The sequence below is a fragment of the Lepidochelys olivacea genome, assembly GCF_965140295.1.
Source record: "Lepidochelys olivacea isolate rLepOli2 genome assembly, chromosome: 5".
Classification (NCBI taxonomy): domain Eukaryota; kingdom Metazoa; phylum Chordata; order Testudines; family Cheloniidae; genus Lepidochelys; species Lepidochelys olivacea.
This window is the reverse complement of record NC_140415.1, coordinates 75381698-75404869: the sequence shown is the minus strand read 5'-3', so window position 1 is coordinate 75404869 and position 23172 is coordinate 75381698. Positions and strand designations below refer to the sequence as shown.

At 39.5% G+C, this 23172-nt stretch overlaps 1 long non-coding RNA gene across 1 annotated transcript in view; it reads left to right on the top strand.

Annotated features, from left to right (window-relative positions):
• LOC311521126 overlaps positions 1-23172 on the top strand; it is a 495541-nt gene that overhangs the window by 198750 nt on the left and 273619 nt on the right. Inside the window, exons 3-6 of the long non-coding RNA XR_014711803.1 lie at positions 16147-16249; positions 17519-17592; positions 17705-17891; positions 18589-18687. This is a non-coding gene — a long non-coding RNA (uncharacterized lncRNA). The remainder of the gene's footprint in view (positions 1-16146; positions 16250-17518; positions 17593-17704; positions 17892-18588; positions 18688-23172) is intronic.

The window sequence follows — 23172 nt, the reverse complement described above, 5'->3', positions numbered from 1 at the left end:
TAAATAGAAAGTATTTCAATTTTAGTTTCTGTTCTGTCACTTCTGAACAGATTCTTATCTTAGTTTATCCCGTTGAAGCCAATGGAGTTATTCTGGATTTACACCAGTATACATGAGGTCAGAATCTAGCTGATTATGAAGTTGTTCCTTCTGGGGTTATCACTGGGTTTCTCTCTCTCTCTCTTCTATTGATGCATCTTCTGTCCCTTTCTGTAGGGATTCTTGCACGTTAGGTTTTGTGTAGCTTTATTCCCACTGTCATCAAGTTTGATATACCTCATTAGTGAATCTAGTGCTGTTTCCTCAAATGACCACCTTCTTTCCCCCCTCATTAACCAACACTGAAGATGTCTCAGGTAAATTCAGACAGTATAGATTATGAAGCATACCTGTCAGATGATCGCAGAAAAAACAAGATCAGGTAAGTGGAGAGCCAAATTCTATACGAGACGTAGTGCTTTGCAATTGCAGCCCCAAATGAAGTCCATTGCATTAATCCACATTTGAAGGAATAAATACATAGAGAAGTCCCTACTTAAAAGGAAATAGAGCAAACTCTTTAATAGACATGGATGAAAAAAGGCACCCAGATACCATGGTGATGGGAGCCATATAAGAATGTGTAAATATAGAAAAAAGGCACCTTGGGCTATAGCTGCTATCTAGCAATCTGAAAGCAAAGGTTATCTATCAGGATCTTACCAACAACATGATTTCTGTCTTTCCCTGTTAAAGATTTTGCAGTGAGCTGCTTGTTCTAAAATAAATATGAAGAATACCTAATCGGCATCATAAACAATTCACTTTTTAAAGACACAGCTCTGAAGTGTTCAGCCAAGTCACATGAGACTATTTTTTTTCTTGCATTTTCTGCTCTGTTGCTACATTGAAAATTGATCACTCTTCACATAATCATCTTGAATTTGGATTTCAGGGTCAATGTCATATGTGAACATGAGTACTTTTGAAAGAACTAAGATAGACACTTATAGGCACCAAGTAATTTAGTGAAGCCGCTCCTCAAGCTGTAATACAAGATGCTAGAATGCTCATTTTCAATATTGAATTGTGCATCTTAATCTAGTCAAATATTATTTCCTTGCTGCTAACCAATGACAGCAGGACAATCTAAAACTGTTAGTGCAAAAGAATCTAGTGTTTCTAGAACAACAGAAACCTTATTCAAAACATGCTTTTAAAGCAAAACCATGAAAAACAGAGTATGCCCTTTTAAAATATAAGTAATTAATCTTCACACTTTCATAATCCTTCTCTTTTTAATGACAATTGTAGATGATCTGCCAAATATGCCAACAATTTCCCATTTTCCTTTGATCTCTATATAGCTTTAGAAGGGTGGATTAATTTGAGACTTAAGCATTAAGTCTTAGATTTCCAACCGCTCGTATGGAAAACAAAAGAAACATACATACGTGCACACACTTTATATACATATGATATACAGAGAGAGAAAATAATGTATCATGGTGTAATGAGTTTTTAAAGTTTTTCCATATTAGTTTGCACACTATTCATGATGGGTGAATCCCAAAGAAGTACGGATAAAACCTTTCTACCTCACCACTTATGTGGTATATACATAAAATATGATATGTAATGGAAAAAATATTTTGAAAATGTTTTAAAAATATTTTGGGAATTATTTTCTCTTTCTGTTGATAAAGCTACGACTCATCTCTATGGGACTGATTAATCAGAGGGTACTTGGAGGGACTACTGCATGCTTCTTGTTAAAAGAACCATCCTTTCAGATTGTGAAGGACAACCTCCGCTTTCATCTCTCTCTCTCTCTCTCTTTTTTTTCTCTGGTCTGTTGCTTTGTGAAGATGGAATTGAAACCATAAGCTAAAGTCAACCAATTATAAAGTTGGAAAGGGACATGTAACTGGGTTCCACTTTTGCACCAGGTGGCTTGTCAGGGAGGGGAAAGCTAAAGATTTTCCCCACAACAGACTTGTATATAAAATGAGCCAGTTACATGTGGCATGTTAAATTTCAGGTGAAATTCCAAAGAATAGTCTCACTGAACCTCCCCACAGTCAGATTGTCACTGTGCATAGTGGCCTGATAATCTAGACAAAAATGGTTTTATTTTGATGGTAGCAGCAGGACCTCTAATATGCATGGGGAGATGCATCACATAGTCTTGATAATGAATCCCCCACTATTCCATTGCTTACCATGCCAGCAACACTGGCAAAGGATAAAAGGCAGAGCCAAGATGTTGCTGCACTAAGTGGGTGTCCAGCCACTGCAGCTCACCACTCTCTTTCCACCAGAATCTGTCTGCTTAGCCTCACCTCAGAGTCAGAAGAATCTATATTAGGAGGGAGGCTGTAGTGTTATTCTCTCACCTACCAGCCAGGGCAAAGTCCCAGACACTAGCCAATGGAAACCGACTCCTCCATCATCCACAGCTGCTAAGGGATGGATGGAAAATGTAGGAGGGAGATCCTCATTTAAAGTATTGAAAGAACAAATGGCTATATGGGACTCGGAGGGAGCCATAAAACACTCTGAAATATAAAATAACATAGATGTGTGTGTACATATGTGCACACACCTATAGATAGATAGAAAAAAGTCAGCAATATATTTTAATGAAAATATTCATTATTTGATTGTAATGGTGGGCAGGGAATGTATTCTGAGATTTGGCCATCAAACTCTTTTGTGGTCATAATGTCTTGATATGCCAGATATTATGCAGCCAATCATGAATCACAGAATCATAGAATATCAGGGTTGGAAGGGACCTCAGGAGGTCAAAGCAGGATCAATCCCCAACTAAATCAAGAGCTTATGACATCATAAGCTCTTGATTGCATTCATTTCTCAAATTAATCAGACCAAGGTTGAGTTTCAACTTTACTATCCTGGTTGTCAGATAAAATTTGACAACAAAATCTATTGCCTTTAGAGTCCTAATCAGCTGAAAGAGATTTTAAATGATCAAACTTGTGCTTTGTGTGGCATGCCCATAACACACAATGTGTGCCATATTTCACTAGGAGGGTGGTGAAGCACTGAAATGGGTTACCTAGGGAGGTGGTGAAATCTCCATCCTTAGAGGTTTCTAAGGCCCGGCTTGACAAATTTAGTTTTGTCCCGGCTGGGATGATTTAGTTGGTGTTGGTCCTGCTTTGAGCAGGGGGTTGGACTAGATGAACTCCTGAGATCTCTTCCAGACCTAATCTTCTGTGATTCTATGAAAACAGGAACTTGTTGATGCTGATCCTTTGAATGATATGCAAGTACCTTAGGGATGGTTTAACATTTAATATTGATTTGTGGATATAATAATTGGATTCTAATTATATTTTGGATCACTGAGAATATTGTTCCCTATTCCTCAGTTTCAGCCTAGCTGCAGCTGATGCAGGTGGCTGTTCCATCTTCACCCTCCCCTGATTCCTGGGCCTGGTGGGGTCATTGCTTTTCCTTATGCTGGCTGATAGATGCGGGGCTCTGAAAGACTCCTTCCTTCAGGCACTCCTCTGACATTCTCCCTCTACTGCCGGGGATGAAAAGGGAGGGGCCTAGGACTGGAAATGCTGAATTTACACTAGTTGGATTTTTTTCCCTCCGGGCCGAGGGAAATCTTAACTATCCAGTTAGGACAGCTGTACAGTCCCTTTGTATCATTCTGGCAGTTCAAAGGGACTACAGCATAGGGTATTGGCTAGCACATTTAATTTTAGTTGGCATTATTGACTAGATTGCCTTCCTACTGGATATCTGTAACTGCCAAAACTTTCTCTTGAGCGGAGAAAGCCACTCTCTGTTTCTATTGCCTAAGGATGTTTCTCTTAGTATTTCTGATGGCGGGGAAGAGGGGGGATGTGTGATACATTTGTTATTACTTTGTATATTTAATGACTTGCTATTGTTGCACTGGTAAATCAAAACATAATAAAAATAAAGTTTATAATATGAAATATTTTTTCCAGTACTGGAGATATGTATGTATCTAGCTATGATACATATGTAGTCCCATTACCATAGCATCTGAGTACCTCACAATCTTGAATGCAGTTATCCTCATAATACCCCTGTTGGGCTGGGAAATGCTACTATCTCCATTTTACAGATAGATTATACGACTAATGCAAAGTTGACAGGAAATGAATCTGCCGCCTGAGATTAAGGTTAGCACCTTAGCCACTGGACCATCCATCATCTTTGTGTAGTCTCTTGCATGTTACTTTTTCATGTCTTATACTGTTCTTACAGTAGTTTTATTTCCCGGGTGTATATTTATTGAAGTATGGTGGGAGTTTAGAAAGTCACTTAGGTACTTTTGAAAATCCCACCTGTTAATTTCTGTTGTGAAGGGAAACTATATCTATAAGGAATTGTATATTTTCATCCTTTGGTGTCTGATCTTCCCCTTGACAGTAGAGTGAATCTTCCATATAACATCAAATGTCTTGTCTGTAACTGTATTTTTGTTAAGCCTCTGTCATTCATATCAGGATTATAGTGTTCTTAATAGTGAATAAGAAATAAATTGCCAATCAATTCTTACATATTGTACAAAGGATATATTAAAGTTTGAGTACAAGGCTCATGTTAGTTCAACACCCTTAATAAACTATTCTGTACGCATGCCACAAACAGACTTTTGGTTAGTGAGGCCTATTTACCAAAATGAAATGAACTCTGTTAGCATTTGACTAATTCTAGTGCGACTTGTAAAATGAGTCCATTTGCTGAATCATCATAATACACTAAGATGTGTTTACACATAATGCATTTTGGCCAGCCACACAGAATTATATGACAAAATTTCTAACCTGTTTTGTCCACATACAGTATTATATGGGTGTAAATTCTTATGTGGAGTCTGTGTACTCCTTTATTCACAACCAGTGTAACATAGTTATTGAACTGGCCAATGTGGTCATCCAGTACTACAATGCAATGAAGGAAGAATCGTATTCAAAAGAAGAATGCTTAGCATTTTTGACACACACAAAAAGCATGCTATTCCTGTCAGAGACTATCTGATCTACTTCTTGTTATTAATAAGTCTTGACAATTCCTTTAAACTAATATGCAACCTCTGCAGCATGTTCAGCTTGTCATTAAACTACCTCAGACCTGAAAGTTTACTGAACATATTTGCTAAACTTTGGAAGGTGACTTGAAAGCAAAAACTATAAAGAATGAAGTAAAAGTTCAGTGGAAAACACAATATCCATATGAAACAGAACTGGGGAGCATCAGCCTGAAAAGTGATAAAAGTGACTGGTCTGATTAACCTAAGCAAGATTACAAAATTATATCTTCGCTATGGTGAATCCAGAATTATAGGAGAAAAGGGTTCTCTCACTTTCTGGAGATAACTCTGATAACTCTTATTATACTGATGTGTTCAGAAAATGACAGTTATCTACTAAAATGGAACTTCCTGTTTGCAGTCTTCCTTCTGAACAAGCTCCTCTACGATCTGTAGCATATTCACTCTCTCTAATAGGATAAAATATGGTACCAATCCTGAAACTGAATCTGTGCAGGTACTTATTTGTGTCTGTGTAGAGCTGCATTGACATCAGCAGGCTCTATAGTGATACAACAAACTGCCTATGTTGATTTGGTTGAAGGACTGGTAAAGATAGGATTTTATAAGTGATTGTTGCACAGTGAAAGTCTATTATGAATATGAATAGTTGTTCATGGTATGATAATCCATGTCCATAGAATCATTGACGTCTCTGTTGAGACAGCCATGAGTTACACAGTTATGAGTTTGTGAGTTACACACCTTCAATTATTTCTGTATAATTAAAGCTAAGATTTAATCATGAGTATTTTTAGTAAAAGTCATGGACAGGTCACAGGCAAGAAACAAAAAACCACGGTCCCATGACCTGTCCATGACTTATACCATAAATACCCCTGATTGAATTGTAGGCGGGGTGCTGTAAGGGGGGGGAACTGGGTGGGGGGAGTCACCAGCACCAGCTGTGGCCAGAGCACTGCTGCCGGGGGCGGGGGGAGCCCGGGGAGGGCTGCTGCCACTCCTGCTGCCGCCAGGGGGAATGGGGAGGAGCCTGGGCCCACGCACTGCTCCGTCCGCCCCGGGATCAGTGCTCGGAGCCGCTGAGCTGTGGCTACTCCCACCGACCCCCAGGACTGCTGCTCAGGTGGTCCCCGGGCAGCCACATCATTCCATGACTTCCACAACCTCTGCAACAAACATGGAGCCATATGTATAATATATGGTCTGTAAGACCTTCTCCATCTTATCACAGAAGAGATACTTAGTAAGAAATTCAGCAAAATGTTTTTGCAAGATTTCCAAAAACTTCTGCTTCCACTTGGGCAGGAATAACTATAAGAACAGGCTTCCACATTCTACAGTTTCTGATCTCAGCAAGAGCCAGTATATGCCAACGCACATGATAACGAAACAAAGTCGGGAAAAATGTATTCAAATCATTATGAGCTTGCAGAAGAAATTGGTTTGGGTTTATATTGAGTTTTATTCAGAGACTTAGATTGTAGGATTTGGTCCTTGTTTTATGTGATCTGACTTGCCCATCTCTCTTATTGGTTATTTTTCAATGTTTACTATAGGTGAATGCACAATAAATGAAAAAAAACACTGGGTTTTACACGTTAAATTAATACATCAGCTTGCAGTACTGCAAAGGATTGTGGATGATGAAAAAAGAGTCCCTGATTTCTTCTGGTAATATGACTGCTTCTTTAGCTCGGCTGAATAGAACAATCCTTCATTGACTGAATGATCTAATGAACCTTTTCCCATCTCTGGCTTTTATGAACTGGCAGGACACTGAATTGGGGAAGGGTAGCGACTTAGGTGTTCTACCCCACCTCTGGCTTCTCTGTGCAGTCTGAAATATGAATTGATATACACTAATCCATACTCTTTTAATGAGGTGTGTCAGCATCTGTTGGCACAGATGTGTACACAAAAATGTCATTACTGGATTTCATCCAGATAATTATGAATCAAATCTCTCAAGTGATGTTAAACTGATGGCCTTCAATAATACAGCTTCATAATTTACTGGTTGAGAATACAATATTATATTACTGTAACAGTTTCAGATGAAAATAAAGTATGTTTTCCTTTCTAGAAATTCCAGTGTGAATAAAAAAAAATAAACCCCAAACCCTTACCTTTTAATTTTATTTGGTGTGAGGGGATGGAAGGAAATAGGGTTTAAAATACTCTGGGTACTCAAAGTATAGTTTAAGAAAAAGGATTAGAGCTGGGAGGAAAAATAATTCAACAAAATATATCTATTCAGCTCCCTTACAGGGTGTGCTTGTTTTTCAGAGATCAGTCCTAGTGTTTGAGCTAGAAGAGTGGACGAAATTGTACATTCAAGATAGATTAAATGAACTGGCACATTTTATAAACATTTGCTACAGGATAAGTGAGTCACTGTAGAATATATATTTGCAATGCAGCAGCACAGAATTGGGTTTCTTATTTTATTTAGTTTTGAGATAAACCCTCATGACCATAAGACAAGTGAGTGATCTGGTAAAATAAAATAAAGGAGGTGATATATTTGTTATAAAATATAAAAACAATACAATAAGAGAGTAAATTCAGCACTAGTATACCCCCTGGGCAACCCCAACGACTTCCGTGGAGTTGCATAGTGTTTGCTCTATGTTTTTTATTTTATACAAACATCTTAGACAGAGGCAAAAATAGTGGGAGTCTATTGAGGTTCATGTTTTTGTTTTGTTTTGTTTTTTTCAAAAAGTTACTGTGAGATTGATCTTGCTAAGCAGTCTGACCATGGTCCAACAAAGAAGTTAAGCATCTGATCAGCTTTAGACCTATGAGTAATTCTGTTGCTTGAGTGCATAACATCTTGAAGTTTCAAGTCCTAAATATGTACTGGGAAAAATTCTCAGCGAGTATAAATCAGCATAATGTCAGTGACTTCAGTGGAGCTAAATGGTTTATGCCAGCTGAGGATCTGTCCCAGCAGATATTTAGGAGACATTCCCCCAAACCTTCACAACAGCCAAGTGATGATAGGTATTCAAAATATTAATGAATAGCTGCAAGAAAATGCATTGTATTACTACACATCATTAAAGAAAGCCCTTGAATTGAGTCTGGTTTAAGAAATTAAATCAATGGAATGAATCACAACTGAGTTCAACATTCTCAAGGACTGTTTGTGGACTACTAGGTTCTAGTCAATACTCTATTTACAACATATAAATGAGAAGAACAATTAGCAACAGACCAGAACTTAAAATCACACTATACTGAACCCTTTGAGCATGGCATCATGTTATCCATGTATTGATACCTACCCATATATAATAGTACCACACTGAACACGCACTGTCTCACTCCTATGCCCTACAAAAATCACGCTTTTGAACTGATCTATCATATTACAACATGCAAGTTTTTCTATGCATCTATCTGTAAGTGTCTGTTAAAATACAAATAATTATTTTTAAATATAAAGGTTACTAAATGAAACGTTAATAAAGAAATATGGATCCTTCAGTAGGCTTGAGTGGGGACTTACTGGCATTTCACTACTGTCATACACAGGATTTATAAGGTTGTATACGCATATAAGCTTATATAAAGAGCCATTTGAAGTATTAACATGACAAATAATGTGTTTGACCAGAGCTTTTACTCAGTGACTTCAAAACTGAAATGCCTCTTTCAGATGACAAGAAGTTCACTGAAACAAGGTCACAGGCCAGAGCATTTTTACTGTTTGTAAATGCCTGAAATATAGGGGGTTCTGTGCTAAGCCTTATGAGGCCCAGAGCAACAAAAAGAGTCAGAGCATTTCAAATTCCTTGTAATTGTTCATCTACAGAGTGAACTTCAAATCGTTCCAAGGTTCAGATCACATGAATGGATGCATATAAAAACTGGAAAAACAAAAACAAAAACTGTGTTAAATGAGGAAAAAATGATGAGGTAATATCTTTTATTGGACCAACTTCTGTTGATGAGAGAGACACAGTTTCAAGATTACGCAGAGCTCTTCAGGTCTTTTTCTCTATTAAAGTGAGAGTGTGTGTGTCAGTTTATTATCAGTACTACTGGCCATTAAAAACATTAAGAAGCACAGAAGAAAAAATTAAGCATATTTTACTTTATTTGTTTTAAGTAAACAGATTTACTAGATTGTTACTTTAGGAACAGTGCTGAAAAAACTGCACTAACCTAGGAATACAGCTCTTGGGGGCATTGTGCCACAGACATCCATCTGAGTTACAGTTCTTCTTGTTGCTCACACGAGTTAGTAATTTACTGCTAGCCTATTCTAACAGCAGATCACGGGCCCATCCATGCTGCCTCAGATGATGTAGCCAGAAAGTAAAGGTGGATCTAAGTAAAGGTGGATTCCCACACATACCACTTCTTGCCTTCATGCTCTAGAGAAGGAGCACATAGGCAAACATCCCAATTTCCTCTTATGTTGCCTAAATTGAGGTCCAGTCCACATGAATAGGGGCATAAAGATGGGTTGTTAGTTCCTGGCATGAGCATCTGTTCCGAGTCACAATCTAGTTTTTTATTAGTCTGAAATAGTAATAGCATATCATCAGGGCTCCTCTTACACTCTGTCCATGAGAGGTATCAACTTGTGAGTGGTATGGGTCAGCTCTGAACAGATCTATGATGTCAGGACTATGAACACAACAACAATAATCACTGAAGTGCTTCAGAATTATTTACAATGCAATCATCCCCAGCATCTTCCATTCCATTAATTACCATATCTCCAGCATTGTTCTCATCTTCAAAAAACAATTTTGACTGACTTTAAGGAGCTTGTTTATATGATGAATAGAATTCCTGAATACTTTATTTTTGTTTTCCCCTCTTCAGCTGGTCCTTCTCTTAGTAGTCTACTCTGAACCTCAGGTTCCTTGGTTCAGCTGCCTGAGTGGGACTAGTCAATTCAGAAGGAGAGGAGGAAAAACAAATACATAAAACTTAAAACCAGTGTATTTCGGGCCAAATTCATCCCTGTGGCAAAGAAGTGCAGTAGAATATTATGCAAGAACCTAGACATATAGATCAGTTACAAAGGTGGGAAAGTATTATTACTTTACTTTCACTGATGAGAAACTGAACCAAGAGGTTCAAGTAATTCACCCCAAATCACAAACTATAAGTAGCAGAGCTGGGAATGTAACTCAGGTCTCTGGACTCTCTGTCCCATCCACTTGATTGTGATGCAGCATGTCTTTTTCCTTCTGAAAGCCTCATGTAGGACAGACCCAAAGCTTTCCATCCAGCATAACACTGGCTCAAAGGATTGTTCACTTCAGGCCTGATCCAAAACCCATTGAAGTCAATGGGAATCTTCCATTCACTTCAATGGATTTTGATTCAGGCCATTTATCATTACACAGACTGTGTGCCTTTACTTTATATCAATGTAATCATGGATATGCTGCTGCTGTCACAATGTTTTAAATGAGGATGATTACTTTAAAGTATAGTGTTAACTCCTTTGGTAGACATGTGAGTAGTAAGCCGGCCACCAACACTTTTTTTTTTTTAAGATTGAGTCATTTAAGTTCAGCAATTGCATGTGAACACTAGCATCATAATTATCCAAAAAGTATCATTACTGGCTCTGTATTCCTAATGTAGCCAATTGTTCTCTTGAATCTATTGGACTTTCAAAACTAGAAGTGACTAGAGTGGTGAAGTTTGACTTCACTGATCACAGCTGGTATTAATCTTGCAAAAAATAAGCACAATCTCAAAAGGCTTTATTTGAATTATGTATAAAGATCTAATTCACATTTTTTTGGCAAACCAGGAACAATATTTAATCCTATGTAGTTAAGTACGTTCAAAAGCAGCAAAGGCCAAACATCACCTTTTTGTCGTGATTAGATTTCTGAGTGCCAAGGGAAATTACTCTAATAGCCCTGTAGAACAGCACCAAAAGCTTTTCAGTGTACCTGAGGCACAGAGCAACTTCAAGGCTAAGTAGTATTGGCACCTGTTTCATTCAATGTAACCTATGAACTGGGAGTTTGGAGATTTAGGGCACGAATTCAACAAAAATCTAAGTCTATGATAAGTACAAAAAATGTCAAGAGAGGGAAAGGTTTTGTTTTGTAACCTTGGGACCAGCACTGTTCTGATTCAGCCACATTATTACACAATCTGTTCCTCATGTGAGGAAAATATTTACTCTGGCTAGGTCCCCTCACAAGGGCTTATTGCAAAGGAAACAGTGCTTGGCAGGAAAGTATTTCTTAGTGCTTTGCTCCATTAAAACAGTTCTCATTTTTTTGGCTTCTCTTTTTAACACACAGTGCAGTCAATTAGTGTGTCAGTTAATTGCTTAAACATACTACAATAAAATTTTACTATGATTGATTCATAAAAATGATACAATCCCCTGTTTATATTAGTATTTTCAGGAAGTAATAAATTAAACTGCATAGATCAAATCAAAGAATGCTAACATTTTCGCATTTAGAATGATCACATAGGGGTGATAAATGTCTTTGTTTTATTTTAGCCAATAATACCTCAGTAGTAGTCTTTATTTGAAGATTTTTGATTTTTATATATGCAAGCAGTTTCTTTGGAATTTTCTATCCTATGTGGAAAGAATTCTATTAACTTTTATTCCATGAAAAAGAATACCTATATCATTATAGCTGACAGTATGAAAGTCTGTTCTGGTTCACTGCAGGGCATTGAGCCTGTACCTGATACTCCTGACTGAGTTATAAAGGAAATCTTGGCTAGTAAGTGACAAGTAACAGGTTCCTGGGAAGCAGAAACCTCTGTGCACATTAATGTAAAAAGCAGCTACAGGCAGCTTGGCACTGTAATGGCAAGTGGAACATGCAAGAAACTTTATTTATGAAGGTACCTGTTGCTATACAATTCCCTTATTCACCAGAGAGATGGATGAAAATATGGTAAGAGAGAGCATTTTTAGCATTAACAAACAGTACAATAGATAAAGTAGCAATAAAACTTACATATTAAGTTACTAAGCATTTTTCATCTTGTTATATCATAAGTTCCTGGAGGATAAGTCTATCAATGGCTATTAGCCACGATGGTCAGGGATGCAACCCTGTCTTCTGGGTTTCCCTAACCTCTGACTGCCAGAAACTAGAGGTGCATGACAGGGAATGGATTACTTGATAACTGCCCTGTTCTGTTTATTCACTCTAAAGATCTTGGCATTGGCCACTGTTGGAAGACTAGATATTGAGCTAGATGGATCGTGGTCGACCCCATATGACTGTTCTTATGTTATTTTCAGTATATGTGCTTTTCCATAATTTTACTCTATATTCTGTAGGATGTCAGAACATTATGGCTCTGATCCAAACCCCATTCAAGTCAATGGTGAGTGCTTCCATTGGTTTTGATGGTCTTTGGTTTCAGAAAATTGTTCTGGCAAAAAAAAATTATAATTAGGGCTCTTGCTGCCTTAATTGACCAAACGGATCAAATATCCAAACATCTAGGGGGAAATACATGCAAATAGTAGAGCTGGTCAGAAATGTTTTGTTGCAATGACTTCCTGGCACAAGTCCTCCTTTTCTTTTTGTGAATACAGACTAACACGGCTGCTACTCTGTAAATAGAAAGAGTGTTTACATCATGGCATCAACCTGAACTTGAACGATTATCAAAGGATACCTGTATGCTTAATTCTGACCAAACCTATATTAGAATTAATGAGCTATCTATTTGCCAGAATAGGTTCCTTAATTATGATAAAATGAAATGGATAGATTACTTTGTTTTTAGTAAAATCTTTAGTGCTGTACATATAGAATCATCAGAAAGTTTGAGGCTTCTAAACTAACTATGGATTTTTTCTTCTACTTTTGCAAAAAGCATCATCTGTTTTTTCATACTTCATTACTTTAAAAATGTATTATGGTACTGATTCAGTAAGATGCTTAAACTTATGCCTAACATTATGGCTTTTATCCAAACCAGCTTACTCTCTCTAAAACACATCGAGTAGAGCGGAGTGAAAATCAGATTTGTGTCCCATCAGAAATTCCAATATTTCAAAATTTGTTTTCCCCCCCATCAAAACAAAAACCTCAAAATAGCTACATTTTTCACAGATCAGAAAGTTCCAAAAATTTAGATTTGGCAAAGTGGGAACATTTTATTTCAGTTTTTTTTTATTAAAATGAAATGTTTTAACATTCATGATTTTGATTTAGTTAGTTGAATGGAATCAAAATGTTTAATTTTGAATCAGTTTGACATTCAGTTACATCTGCCTCAGGATGCCCTGGTGCCCCAAGGGCGTTGTAGGTCAGGTGCCTCATGTCACTATTTTTCCTGTGGGACAGACCATGTCTCTCACGATGAATTCCGTGGCTTGAGACACGATACAACCACATCTCAATTTTCTGGCTGGGAAATTGAAAAATATTGGCAAAACAAAAATTTTCCTGTGGATTTTCCTGTGATTTTTCACCAACTGTGTTTTTCACCACCTGTGTTTTTATCACAACAGCCAGTGCCAGTGATACCAACAGGATAGAAAGAAACAACAGGTATTTTTGTACCTGAACTTCAACAAAATCCACCATCAGAAAAGGGGAGTAGACTAAATATGGAAATTGTCTCAGGGCTAGTCTACACTACTGCACTACATTGGCACAACTGCACCGATGCTTCTGCGCCACTGTAGCACGTTTGGTGAAGACATGCTATGCCAATGAGAGAGCACTCTCCCATCGGCATAATTACTCCACCTCAATGAGAGGTGAAAGCTATGTCAGCAGGAGAGGGTCTCCTGCCAGCTCAGTGCTGGTGTGGGCAGCATGTCAGTCAATGTAACTTGTGTTGCTCAGGGGCTTGGTTTGTTCACACTGCAGAGCGACGTAAGTTACATCAACTTAAGCAATAGTATAGACAAGACCTCAGGTATGGGCTCGATGAGGGCCCCGAGAAAGAACGATGAGCATGATTTAATTCATCTCCTGTTTGCTCTGGACCCTTCAGCCACTCTAGTGCATGCACACTACAGAAGATATCACAGACCGAATGTGTCCACTAATACACAGGGGGAGTATCAAGGGGTAAAGGGCAGTTTGGACACACTGAAACTTTGCTTTACATGATGATATTTGGAACCATCATTGCTTTTAGCATATTCAAGCATGAATGTAAACACAAGGATAGAGAGCAGAGAATGACACTCATAGCCGACCCGAATATTGAAAGAATTATTTTGAGTCAGTTTGACATTAAACTCTTTCTGCCTCAGGATGCCATAGTACCCCATGGGAGTTGTAGTTCTGTTGCCTCATGTCAGTATTCTTCCCTCTGAATAGACAGGATCTCCCATGATGAACAAAGTGTCTTGAGACTCACATGATACACCACATTTTTCATTTTGATGGAAGATTCCCAACAGCCAGTACCAGTGATACCAACAGGGTAGAAACAAGTAACAGGTATTTTTGTCCCTTTCGTTGGTTCAAGTTTTTCATGCTAGCCTCACCTGGTTTAGCAAATCACTACACTTGACACCCTGTGGTCACTGTCAAAATTAGGAGCAGAACAAAAACATCTGGATTAACACTAGAGGCGGGGAACAAAAGTAGGGGAAAAACAAGCAAAGAGGGAAGGGAAAGCTGAAGAAAGGGATAAAGAAGGGAGACATATGGTGAAGAAAGGCTGGGGAGGGGAATACTGCGGAGTGAGGAAGACCACTTTTCATAGTATCAAGGTTCATTTCTCTAACTACTATCCACACATTAGCTACATTCTTAGACTACTCTCCTCCCTCAGCTGGTCCCTCACACATTCCATTCTTTCTCAACACAACACATTTTACATATTCTTTCAAAACTATATTTGTTAGAGGTCTGACTCAAAACCCAAGTGAAATAAATGGGGTCTTTCAATTGACTTCAATAAATGTTGGATCTGACTTGTGGAGGGGCGGGGGTGGGGAGTTGTGGGAGGAAAGACAAAGAAGAAATGGATGACAGTTTAGAAATTTAAAATGAAGCAAACATTACAAGGTAGAGTACATTCATTAAAATATGTATTTTTTGGAGAGTAAGTAGAGGGTCATGGTTATGTGTGTGAGTGCATAGGGAGTGCTCTGCTAAGGCTCTGTTTCAAAAACAAGAGAGTGTGCCAGTTTTTTTTTTTCTGTTAACACTCCAGGAAGAATGATCCAAGACTGCATGAAAGTGGCTATAGGGGATTGTTTTGTGTATTTGGAAATTGCTTGGGAAATGTTTGGAAAATCTTACTGTTTTCACAGTACGACTGACTTTTCAGCTTGTCACTTTGAGAGCTTTTTCCTTCTGCCTCTTCCTGGATTATATATTAACAAATAGTACTCAAGAAATGTTGCTAAGTGAAGGCCTTGTTATTTTCCTATTAGGCTGGGAGAGAAAGGGGAGCAAAACCAAGTCATAGGGGCTCCTCTGCCTCTATACACTCCCAAAGCACTGTACAAAGTTAGGAGTCCAGATGATCCATTTGGACTCAAAGTAAAATCCTCAGTGCCATTCACATTCTGGAAAGTATAAAAATAGCATTTTTCCAACAACTGAAAGGTATGAAAATTAGAGTGGCTGCCATGAAGCAGTAGGCAATATCCAGTGTAGATCCTGCACTTTAACTAACAGTGATAGGGAGGGGAGTGTTGATTAAAGAGAGCAATGTTTTAGCTTGATGGAGTTTTCAAAGAACACAGCCTGACAGTGATAGAGTGGTTACCTACATAGTGGTGATTCCCTACTCAGGTGAAAGGAAGAGAGAAAAAGATACAATATGGGAATGAATCAGAGCTTTTTGTGTGGAATGTTGGGAACTTATTGTGTTCCAGTGTTCAAAATGGAAATGGTTTTGTTTATCACTTTGGCCCCAGGCTCCCTTTTGCACACAGACTGCTGTTAGCAGAGAAGCATAGTGAACTCAAGCAAATTCATAATGGACCTGTTCCAAAGCCCATTAAAGACAATGACCTCACTACAGATTAAGTGGTGGGGGCCCATTGTCTGGCTTGCTGGAAAAAGTGTGTGCAAGAACCAGGGAGTGACTTTCTGCTGCAGCTGAAGACCAGGTGCGCATGGGGATGCTGACCTATCCTTCCCTCCCAGGTGACCAGAAGACAGGCAGGAGGGCAGGGGGAGGACTGCATAGGTCCATACTGGTGCAAGAAAAGCCTGGATAAGACAGAGCAGCACCCACCCTCCCAACCATGTAAGTGGTGAAATACAGGAACTGCTGTGGGCACTGTGCTAGTTCCTTTCATGGGGGACTGGGAAGGTATTTTACCTCGCCGCTAGACTGGCCAAGGTAGAGTGGTTTTTGTTTGTTTTTTTACTTCCCCACAGTGGATCCAGGGGGGTTTAACTGAGGTGAACTTGAAATGGGAGTTAGGGTAGGATGTCTCAGCTCATTATGTAAATGTAGGGTGGATGTCCAGGGCAGGTACTCCATAGGGAAGGGATACAGTGATCAGATAAAATGGATTGGTAAAAGATTTACAGGATGTATTCTTTAAAGGAAAGAAAATGCGGGGGCTGGGGCTCTTACGATTGATATGACAGTGATCCAACTCCCCTTAATTTACACACTCCCCTTCACCCTCATTTGAGGTGGGGGTGAGGTCCCAGCAATGGGTTGGCGGGGGACCAGGATGGTTAAGGTGGAGGGCTGATAGAAGCCCCCTGGGTATATATGGAAATGATTTTGAAATTACCTGAACTGTACACTTTTATCTTCCAAGTACTCCCGGAGATTTAAGAATAAAGTTGTGACCTAATGAAACCACATCCAGTTTCTCCTGTCCTTCCAGCGTAACAGAAAATGACAGTTCTTCCATTGATGTCATTAGGTTTCAGATCAGACCCAATCTTCACCCAGAAATAGCAAACTGTAAAGGTTCTGACTCCAGTTCTTTATCTGAACCCCCCCCACACATATAATAGCCCATAACAAATATGCAGTATTGTATCTCATAGGACTTTATAAATGCCTAATGATCACAAACAGTGATCCAAAATAGTTAACTGTTAGTACTTTGTGACCCATTCCCCATCCATGCATCATGTCTTACTAAAGCTTCCGAACAGATCAGACCCCACCCATAATCAAGAGGAAACTTTGGCTGATTATTTTGTTTCTTCTGTACTGTACGATTGTGAAGGCAAATTGAAAGCAGTAGATAGAGCCAAAGAATAAAAAAATGTTTTTTCCAGACATGGCATGGGCAGCTCAGCCAAGACTCTGTGGATTTAACACCCTTACACTGGAATTTATTAGAATCAAAACAGATGTGGCATTGTTATACCTCGCTAAACTCTGCATAATTTACTAGAATTGCAAAGTGTTTTTTTTATGAGTATGACAATGCCAAATGCTTTGCAGATGCTCAGATAGCTGCACAGGAGAAACAGAAAGCGATATTTATATGGAGAATCTGATGAAACTATGGAGAATAATCTTGTATCTGTTTCTTTCTTAAAGTCAAGAAGAGTGTAAGAGAGGATTTTATATATGTATATGGAGAGAGAGTTCAAACTGACTTAAGAAAAGACAAGGTGAGTAAGACTAAAGAAAAAGATAAAGACTTTGAAAAGTAATTTTTATAGGTGCAGCTCCAGCAGTCAGATTAATATATTTTTACCTTTTCCTGCCTCCCATTTTTTCCAGGTGTTCCTCCACATCCCCTTCAGGGCTCTGAAGGTTCTTTTTCTCTCCTCCTCTTCGCCATCCAACCTTATTTAGACCACCCTTCATCCCATATTCAGTGGCCCACATCAGAGCCATCACCTTTCTGGCTGAGAAGGTACGGACAGGACACCTTTTGAAGTCTCTCAATTTCATTTCTCAATCCTTTGTAAGTACTGTTACTAAGCTGTTCCTTCACCATAGTGAGTGACTGTCCTACTACAACACTTACAAGTACAGCTGGGTGAAATGTTTCTGATGAAATTTTTCTCTAACAAAAAATGCAGATTTGGTGACAATAAATTTGTCTATTTTGTGAGATTGTTTCAGTCAAAAATAAACAAAATAAAAATCCCTAACCCAAACCCAAACAACCCTCCACAAAATAGCACCCCCCAATCTGAACATTTTGACTTTTTAAAATGAAATAGTTCAGTATTTCCATTCAAAATTTATTTTTCTTTCCAAAATTTCCTTTAACTTTATTGAATAACCCCCTACCAAAACAGTTTAAAATGGTCAAAAGTAAAATGTTGCATTTAGAAAATATTGAAACAGAATGTTTTATTTGTCTCAAATTTATTTTCCCCTGATTTTTCCGAATTGCCAGAAAACTGAAAAACCTGTTATTCGCACAGCTCTACTTATAAGCCATTAACATCCTATAGAATGAGCTGTTTAAGTTACTATTATTATATTTGAGTCAGAAAACAAGGTGCTAGGGATGAGAAATGGGAAACTTTGGAAAGAGGAATGGGCAAGTCTGTAGGAGAAAATGTGTATAACCGGAGGAGGAGTAAGATATTTTGTTGTGATGGTAGTGGTGGATTAATCGTTTTCATTTTGCAAATTCAATTGGTTTACAGTCATGAACAGCAGGAACAAATAAACACTTTTATAAGCTCATTGGAACCATGACCCTTTATGCCATACAACCCGCAGAAACAGATACTGTAATTTTACCAGTAAGTATCATTCTGAATAAAGGAGGAATTATTATTAAGTATCAATCTAATATAAAACTGTTCTTTAAATGCTGTTCTTCTTGGAAGTATTTTGGAGTCTCCCACTAAAGATTGTTATACATATTGCTGATTTTAAAAAAATTGACGTGATCCTTTGCACTGTTTGAGTTCTGTTTAAAGCCACCTTTGCACTCCCCTCAGTCCTGGGAGCAGCTGGAAACTGATTCAGCTCCCCAGTGTAAGTTAGTACAATGACCCGGCTGCTTTAACGTACTCCAATTTCAATGGCCCCATAGAGGTCATTCTTCCAATGCAGTGATTCCACTGATGTCCCTTTCAAAGCTGACATCCCCAACCCACTGTCGGGCATACTGCTGGAGGCTAGGTGAGGATTCTCTTAAACAAGGAGAATCCTCAGCTGCCTTGTTAGGCAGCTCCCATGGTGCCAGGGACTTTGACCAGGGACTGAGAATCTGGCCCAAGACATTGAAATTTTATCTCTCCTGAAAATTATCAAACATTTACAGAACATTCATTCAAATAGTTTTTTCTAAGGTTTATTTCTTCTCCAGTTGCCCCTTTAAGAATTAAATGTGGGTTTTTGTTACTTTCTAAATTCTTCTCTTCAAACAATCTCTTTCTACAAGAAAAGGAAATTAAAAACACTAAACCCTAAGGTTCTCTCTAATTGTATTTTGTACTGAAAGTAGTTTGACCTTGTGCTTTGGCACTGTGTGTATCAAGCAGCTGATAAATATTCTTACCCATTTCAATCCGCCTTCCTGGAAGAGTAATCTAACACAGGGGGAGGCTTTGGGGGAGAAGGCCTGAATTTGATTGAAGGATCATAGCAGCCGACATTACATTCAAAATCATTTCTCTTCCAAAGGGAATTGGAAAAGTCATTGTGTAACTATTTGTTTTCAAAACAAAGTGTATCTGTATGTATGTATATATGTATTAACCAGGATCAAACCCACTGAATTCTACAGACTCACACCAGTGTTGAATTAGTATGCGATCAGACTTGGGGTTCCATTCTTACATTGACACCAGTCTCATTTATGTGAATGGAGTTTACAAACGTGTTGGAGGGAGGAAATATTCTGACCCTGTTTTCAGTGGTTCAAATTAGGAGTAACTCCAATAAGGTGAATGAACTTAGAGAGATGTAAGAGAGATCAGGCTGCTTGAGTTTGGAATAAAACATGTTATAAAATATAATGTGGAAAAAAACAACAGAGTTTTAACTTCTGTTTTGACTGAGAAATACAGTTTTCTCTTAGCTCTCCAAAGACAATGATAATGGTTAGCTTGAAGGCTTGGGGAGAGGATACTGATAGCAACAGGAAAACAAAGCCAGATGTTCAACCTTAAACTCCCTTTCAGTTTTGGATAAAAATTAAAAAAGGAGTGAACAGTAAGAACTTTTGATTTCACTAGTAGGAGAAAGATTCATCTTATTTGATGTCACAGGGCAAGTGCGCTTCGTCCCCTCTTGGGGCAGGGTAATTACTTCCCCGTGATTGCATTCTTATGATCATTCCTTGTCTTGGGGTAGTGTGGACTAGCAGTAAAAGTCAATATGGCTGCTCTCTCTCTCTCGCTCTCAAGATTGTGTGGCCCAATGGCCAATGTCAGGGTGGCAGCTCCTTCTCACAGGGCTGTGGGACCCAATGACCTGAGTCAATATGGCTTCCCGGTTCGTCCGGGATGTATTACCTAGTGGTCAGACTTGGTGTGGCCATATGGCTCTTCAAGGCAATATGGCCTAGCTGAAAGAGTCAGTAGGGCTGCCCTTTCTCAGGGCTGCTCTCAGGGCTGCATGGCCCAATGTCCAGAGTCAGGAAGGTCGCCCTCTCTTAGAGCCACATGGCCTAGTGTCCAGAGTCAGTAAGGTTTCCCTCTCTCAGGGCTGCATGGCCTAGTGGCCAGAGTCAGTATAACTGCCCCTTCCATGGGGCTGCGTGGCCTGGTGGCCTGTCAGGGGAGTGGGCCATCACCCCAGGATGGGTGGTGGCTGGGTAGCGGGACCCACGCCCTCCCTGCTCCACTGGGTTACAGCTCAGTCAGTGGCACGTATGCCCACCATGGGGTCAGCAGGGAATCCACCTGAAACATGCTGACCCCACTCAGCACCACAACTAGTCTCCCTGAGCTACTTCCTCCCCAGTTCCTGATGCTGTGGTCCTGGCATCTTTGGGGTCTCTGGGCTGCTCAGTCAGTGCGGCTCCCAACAGCTCTGCCACTCCTTGGGCATCTTCCAGAGTCTCAGCATCCCTGGCTTTCACTGTCTGGGGCTTCTGTGGTTCCTGGGCTGGAGCTCGCAATGTGTATCCTCTCTCTTCGGCGGTCAGCCCTGAATGAGCTCAGCTGTTCCCTTTTATACCTAGTCTCCAGCTAGAGCATTCCCAGCAGGGCCACAGGACTGTGGCCAACTCAGCCCAGAGAGTGGAGTTAATCCTCTCAGTACCAGTGCGGGACAAGTGTGCCCTGTCACAGTGGCCATATGACATATTTTTGTTGTGAAATAACTTCACTCACGATTATAGGCAAACTTTCCACAAAATAGCAGCTTGAAAGGCAAAATTCAGTGTCATTATTATTATGGCTCGTTGTCTAGTTGGCATCAAGCGGAGTGCCCCAGGGGTTGGTCCTGGGGCCGGTTTTGTTCAACATCTTTATTAATGAACTGGGTGATGGGATGAATTGCACCCTCAGCAAGTTCGCAGATGAAACTAAGCTAGGGGGAGAGGTAGATACGATGGAGGGTAGGGATAAGGTCCAGAGTGACTAGACAAATTGGAGGATTGGGCCAAAAGAAATCTGATGAGGTTCAACAAGGACAAGTGCAGAGTCCTGCCCTTCGGAAGGAAGAATCTCATGCACCGCTACAGGCTGGGGACCAATTCTATAATTCTAAGCAGCAGTTCTTCAGAAAAGGACTTGGGGATTACAGTGGATGAGAAGATGAGTCAGAAGTGTGCCCTTCTTGCCAAGAAGGCCAATGGCATATTGGGCTTTATTAGTAGGAGCATTGCCACCAGATCGAGGGAAGTGATTATTCCCCTCTATTCAGCACTGGTGAGGCCACACCTGGAGTATTGTGTCTAGTTTTGGTTTCCCCACTACAGAAGGGATGTGGACAAATTAGAGAGAGTCCAGCAGAGGGCAACAAAAATGATTAGGGACCTAGGGCACATGACTTATGAGGAGAGGCTGAGGGAACTGGGTTATTTAGTCAGAAGAGAAGAGTGAGGAGGGATTTGATAGCTGCCTTCAACTACCTGAAGGGGGGTTCCAAAGAGGATGGAGCTAGGCTATTCTCAGTGGTGGCAGATGACAGAACAAGAAGCAATGGTTTCAAGTTGCAGTAGGGGAGGTCTAGGTTGGATATTAGGAAACACTATTTCACTAGGAGGGTGGTGAAGCACTGGAATGGGTTACCTAGGGAGGTCGTGGAATCTCCATCCTTAGAGGCTTTTAAGGCCTGGCTTGACAAAGCCCTGGCTGGGATGATTTAGTTGGTGTTGGTCCCTGCTTTGAGCAGGGGATTGGACTAGATGACCTCATGAGGTCTCTTCCAACCCTAATAGTCTATGATTCTATGATTCTGTGACACAGAAGGGAAATCAACAAAGAAAGGAAAATATTATTGGCTGCATTATGTGACGAAAATAACAACTGTGAAAATAATACACTTTTAGATTTAAAAAATCTGCTGTGTGCGCCCTATATGTTAGGGGGAAAGATAAAATGGTTTTGTAGAAAAAACATACAGAAAGGTCGGAAATAGAAGTTGCAGTGAAACGTGGATATATTTTGTAAAGGAAACTAGAACAAAGTACTGTTGTGTAATAAGGACTTAAATCTAGGAGAAATGCCTTCCCTTTTCCCCATACCCCTGTAAACTCCTCCAAAAATAACCCCTTTTAGTTAATGGTTTGTCTGTAATACATAATTATATATCAATGTTCAGGAATCTTGCTTGAAAACTAAGAGATCCTATTTTGAGATACAGAACTATGCATCACCTCATATCTTGTAAGATCAGTTGCTGAGCAGGACACATAGCAGTCACATAGAAAATATTTACTAAAATTTACATTTTATTCCCCACTTTTTTTTATCTTATGCCCTTTCATTCGTTATGGATGTATTTGGCCAGGGTAAAAACTAGCCATAACTGCTTGTATTTTGCAAGCCCATTGTCATTTTCATTTGATTTTTCTTTGTGATTGAGTGAATGCACTAGCTCCATGCTATTCACCCAAAAGGGAACCCGAAACACATCTGTATATGGTGTGAGAGTGTGGACAGGAATGATTGGCTCTGTGATCAAATGAAAAGAATTCAAGTATGGGCAGAAGGGATCCCTTCCTTTTCACTGAAAAATTAATTGTGTACTAGAAATTGTCCCAGAGTGTTGTCCAAAGCCAACACTTCAAATCTCCACAAAATTTGGGGGTAAAGAGCAGTTTGGAA